Source organism: Ascaphus truei, chromosome 5, assembly GCF_040206685.1.
Source record: "Ascaphus truei isolate aAscTru1 chromosome 5, aAscTru1.hap1, whole genome shotgun sequence".
Taxonomy (NCBI): domain Eukaryota; kingdom Metazoa; phylum Chordata; class Amphibia; order Anura; family Ascaphidae; genus Ascaphus; species Ascaphus truei.
In genome coordinates this window covers 162,287,659-162,293,931 of record NC_134487.1, presented here as the reverse complement: position 1 = coordinate 162,293,931, position 6,273 = coordinate 162,287,659, and positions in this window count along the sequence as shown.

Genomic DNA, 6,273 nt, shown 5'->3' with positions numbered 1-6,273 from the left:
TCATTGGGACAAACAGTGGCACCTAGCAAGAGGTATTCTTGAAAGGCATTGGCACATTTTAAGATCAGATGCGGACATAAAGGATGTTATCTGAGGTGCCTTTCCACTACCATAGTTATACTGTCGGCACACTAATTAGTTAGTGTTCTTTATACAGGACACTTTCTTTTGCTTTGCCCAATACATTGTGTGGCATGTTGCGGGCTCCTTCATTTGCTGACGGGAACTGCAACAATGCTTTAACTATCATGTAGCTGTTTATTGCTATGAGTTTTTAGTGTCTGCACGAATCTGCTACACCTAGATCCATGCTCACACATTTGTTCATAGTATTGATACGCTATTAATCTATTAACCCTGTAGGTTAATTTTCATCCATGCATTAAGTAGGCAATTAACGCATCAGTGACTTTTTGCCAACTTGTTTTATTATTGGTTCACCCCGACCCTGTTATGTTCTTGGACACATGATCACACAGATCATATCTATATACGGTGGTTTGCGCACAATCCACTGGGCTCTACGAACAGAAGGTCACGTATTGTGAACCAATTATTTACTCAGAACAGCTACTGGCATTTTAATCATGGTTTTTATCTGTATTCCCCTTCCTCACCCTTTTCATTGGAAGTTGATTTTATATAGTCATACACCAAGGTACAGTGTTAAGTATTATAATACTGTATTTAGGACTGTTCCATATCCGGGGTTATTACATGGAAAACAAACGCACCAACAATGCGTTCCATGCAAACTGCACTTTATCAAGGTATGACATACAAGTAAAGAACAGCATACTTATTTATCCTCTATAGTGGTGACATGGGCCGGCGACCCATAGGAAAGCCGTCTCAGAATGGTGTGCTCATAACATCAATCCCTATTGGCTATAAGCTCCGTTGAACCCAATAAAATGAATAAACTTTATTAAACAAGAACATAATAGACCAACAAAAAAAATCGAATAACCAAAAACACTAATATACACATTGTGGTATCAAAGGAGTAGTGTCTTTCAGCAATCTCCTTATGCAAAAGATACAAATTGTTCTGTACTGTATATTACTGATTTTGCTTTTTAGGTTCCGTGCTCCCGGGCGGTGGATACCGGAAGCGACACAGGAACCAAAGTGCACGACGCTGAGGCTTCCGGAGGTGGTGAGGCTTGCACCAATCTCATTGGTCCCTTGGGCCAGTGGATACCGGAAGCGACACAGGAACCAAAGTGCACGACGCTGAGGCTTCCGGAGGTGGTGAGGCTTGCACCAATCTCATTGGTCCCTTGGGCCGCCCCAGCAAACCTCTCATTGGGCGAGGGGGGAACACCCCTCACAGGCCTGAGGCGGAGTGACGGGTGGGCCAAACACACACTCACACACCCACACTCACACACTCTCTCTCTCTACCCTCCTTAACGGCTGACACACACACACACACACACACCAGTGGATACCGGAAGCGACACAGGAACCAACGTGCACGACGCTGAGGCTTCCGGAGGTGGTGAGGCTTGCACCAATCTCATTGGTCCCTTGGGCCGCCCCAGCAAACCTCTCATTGGGCGAGGGGGGAACACCCCTCACAGGCCTGAGGCGGAGTGACGGGTGGGCCAAACACACACTCACACACCCACACTCACACACTCTCTCTCTCTACCCTCCTTAACGGCTGACACACACACACACACACACACTCTCTTGTGTGTGAGGCTTGCACCAATCTCATTGGTCCCTTGGGCCAGTGGATACCGGAAGCGACACAGGAACCAAAGTGCACGACGCTGAGGCTTCCGGAGGTGGTGAGGCTTGCACCAATCTCATTGGTCCCTTGGGCCGCCCCAGCAAACCTCTCATTGGGCGAGGGGGGAACACCCCTCACAGGCCTGAGGCAAGTCTGCTTGTGAAAGAGATTATATCTCTGGTTTTACCAATGTGCTTAAAGAATATATATTTTGTAACCACAAAATCTTAAGGGTTTTTATATTGGGATATAAAAAGAATTGTGTACCCCTATACTATTGTGCCATTTTTCTTCTTGTCTGAGATTTCCTTTGTTCATTGGGATGTGCTATCAAGAAGAAATCGTGATTCTTTATGCATATATGCAATTTTTAAAATGTGAGTAGGCATTCTGCTAGTTGCTGAATTACTCATGTTACAGGTCAATACATTTTTGCACTATTTTGTGTTTGTTTTCCTTTTTATGGTGCTGCATTACGTTCCCCTGACTTTTAAGACATTTATACATCTAGGAACTTTGGAAACAGTCCCTAACTTAAGGCTTTTAGTGACGGTTTCCTTCATTTATATATATTTTCTTTTTCACTGTGTCACTTGCACTGGATGTAAATTTATAGTCACAATTTTTTGACATTCACAGTATATATTTTTAGTCACTTTTTTTTAAAAATCACTGTTTATATGTTATATTATGACATTTAGAATTCTATTCACTTTATATTTTGCACTTATTTGATTGCATTTGCACTTTCATGTTAACACTAGGAGCACCGATCCAAACACCTTTTTGTTCAAGGGACAGAGCAAGGGACTGAGCAAGGAACAGAATGGGACAAGCCTAATTACAGGCAAGGACACAACAATACATGAACAGGGATCAGAAACATATTGTGGCAGAGAAGAGTCAAGGACACAAAACAAAGGCAAGGTAAAACAGAAGACAGGAAACTATAAAGGCAGGGAAAGACAGAAGGCAGGGAAAAAGGAGAACCAAGAGAAGACAGACAGAGGGAAACCCAGAGCAGACAGAAGCAGCAGCGCATCGGTGCATAAACAAAGGAACTGCGAGAGAGTACTGGATACGTGTGTCAAGGATGTTCCTGACAGAATTAGAAGTTGAACCTACGCAACCTCTGTTATTCAGAACAACAACTCTAGCAGTGTGAGCTAAACCAGCTGATGAGTTGAAGTGCACAATATCTACTAAAAGCATACCTAGGGATATCTATTGTGTTGATTGTAATCTTCAAAACACTTCAAGCACAAAGTAATAATATGTACTGAGGGCTATGAGTTACTGAGGCTACAGTAGATGACATTACATAAAAAGAGAAACAGAACATGGGCAACCTCGCTTTACTGGGTTAGCAGAAAATGGGTGCCACCTCACCTGCTCTAGGGATTACACAGTTATAACTACAGTTTGACAAGTAAGCACTATTATTATTTGTAGACGAATATTGTTAGTACTATCTGGATTTCATCTTATTAGACCAGATCTGTGCAATCTCGTTTATATTGATTGTATAGGGGGCATGAAATCCCTTCTATGTACCTATATATTTAAGCGGATATGGTCTCTTTCAGGGGGACTGAACCTCTGAAGAAGCCAACGTGTAATTGAATGCATTTTGATTTTTCATTCTACATTATTAAACAAGCTCTAAATAATGAGTTTTTTGTTCTACAAATATAAATATACAGGCTTCGTTCATTGCTTATCATTTTGTTTCATTTACCACTAATGACTTTTAAGACATTTATACATCTATACATTTATACATCTAGGAACTTTGGAAACAGTCCCTAACTTAAGGCTTTTAGTGACGGTTTCCTTCATTTATATATATTTTCTTTTTCACTGTGTCACTTGCACTGGATGTAAATTTATAGTCACAATTTTTTGACATTCACAGTATATATTTTTAGTCACTTTTTTTTAAAAATCACTGTTTATATGTTATATTATGACATTTAGAATTCTATTCACTTTATATTTTGCACTTATTTGATTGCATTTGCACTTTCATGTTAACACTAGGAGCACCGATCCAAACACCTTTTTGTTCAAGGGACAGAGCAAGGGACTGAGCAAGGAACAGAATGGGACAAGCCTAATTACAGGCAAGGACACAACAATACATGAACAGGGATCAGAAACATATTGTGGCAGAGAAGAGTCAAGGACACAAAACAAAGGCAAGGTAAAACAGAAGACAGGAAACTATAAAGGCAGGGAAAGACAGAAGGCAGGGAAAAAGGAGAACCAAGAGAAGACAGACAGAGGGAAACCCAGAGCAGACAGAAGCAGCAGCGCATCGGTGCATAAACAAAGGAACTGCGAGAGAGTACTGGATACGTGTGTCAAGGATGTTCCTGACAGAATTAGAAGTTGAACCTACGCAACCTCTGTTATTCAGAACAACAACTCTAGCAGTGTGAGCTAAACCAGCTGATGAGTTGAAGTGCACAATATCTACTAAAAGCATACCTAGGGATATCTATTGTGTTGATTGTAATCTTCAAAACACTTCAAGCACAAAGTAATAATATGTACTGAGGGCTATGAGTTACTGAGGCTACAGTAGATGACATTACATAAAAAGAGAAACAGAACATGGGCAACCTCGCTTTACTGGGTTAGCAGAAAATGGGTGCCACCTCACCTGCTCTAGGGATTACACAGTTATAACTACAGTTTGACAAGTAAGCACTATTATTATTTGTAGACGAATATTGTTAGTACTATCTGGATTTCATCTTATTAGACCAGATCTGTGCAATCTCGTTTATATTGATTGTATAGGGGGCATGAAATCCCTTCTATGTACCTATATATTTAAGCGGATATGGTCTCTTTCAGGGGGACTGAACCTCTGAAGAAGCCAACGTGTAATTGAATGCATTTTGATTTTTCATTCTACATTATTAAACAAGCTCTAAATAATGAGTTTTTTGTTCTACAAATATAAATATACAGGCTTCGTTCATTGCTTATCATTTTGTTTCATTTACCACTAAGTACCAGGTCTCATTACTAGAACCAGTACACATTGTGGTTTGATCACCCTCAGATCTTGTGTTTTTTTATAATTATGTTCTCTTATTATTCACTTCATTTTGTCTCTTAATAAATGTATAACATTTTTTTAACTCACTTAGTTAGGTTAACATATCACGAATACATAGTATTATGTTAATGTACAGTATCATCTATTTTGCAGCTCTTTGGGGGTACTTTCTCATTCTTTTTAATTGTATATGTATTAAAAGTTACTTTGTTCAGGTAATTATACATCTCTAAAGGGTATTTTACCCACTTGGAGTATTTAGCAGTACACTTCATCTAAAAAGATTGCATTTTCTCTCTTCATATTCTAATAGATGTAACACATGTATTCCCCCCCGATCTCATCTAGGGACCTTTGTGGGAGAACTACACATATTACCAGGTGTGGTGCGTTACCTGTCAGGTTCACAGGAGGCCTGAGCCTCCACTGATGGGAACCTGGGGTGTATCCTGGAATGATCTTCACAATAACAGCGCCACCACCTGTGCAGGATTCTAAGTGTAGAATAACCCCTGACACAGGACCCACATACAGTAACCACATACACAGTGTATAGGTAAAACAGTTTACTGTATATGCTGAACAGAACAACAATAACATTTGCAACGGTGTCACTCTGTAACACTAATAGTACAACTGCCCAGTCGCCTCGCACGGCCTTCACCCCACACATTATTCTCCCCCAACACTGTGTTTCCAGAGTCCCCCACCCAAGTGTGGAACAGCGCTGCCCACTAAGATGAGGTGTATAGTTGGTGCACATGTAGGGATGATGGCACCTGCCAGGTGTGTCCACACCCAGGTGCGCAGATGCTTGGCTTGGAATCCCTTGTTCCAGACGGATGATCCTGCGTCGTGATCCGCCTCAGCTATGGGTGGCTCCCACAGGGAGTGACCTACCTTTGGACAGTCTCTGCCTCTGCTACCACAGAGGATGATCCACCTTCACACAACAGTGGCCAGGATTTCCACACTTCCTGGCTGTGACCCTCACTTAAGCTGCTCTACAGGACCCTGTCCCTATCCTAGGGGGCATCCCTGTAGCAGCCACATGCTGAGGGTGAGTAGGGCCTAGCTGGAGCCTAAGGGGAGACTTCTGGCCTAGTACAGAGGCTACTTGCCTCCCTGCACATATACACCCTCCCCTCTCTGTGTCCCAGCTCCTACTAACTTCCTCACTCCAGCGCGCACAATGTAACCCCTTTGCAGCAGTAGAATCTGTAAGCCCTATTGGCTGTAATGGAGCAGATGATATGGGTGACAGGGCAGGCCCCAGAGGCTTCTGGGTAATGTAGTTCCTTTAGAGCCTCTACTCTATTGGCGCCGCGTGCGCTATCTTTACTGCGCAATCCTGTAATGGCCGCCGCTACTCGTCTCTGCGCATGTGCGACAGCGTAATGGCCACTGCGTCACGCAATCTCCTGCGCATGCTTCTACGCATGCACGAACTTTCACACCAACC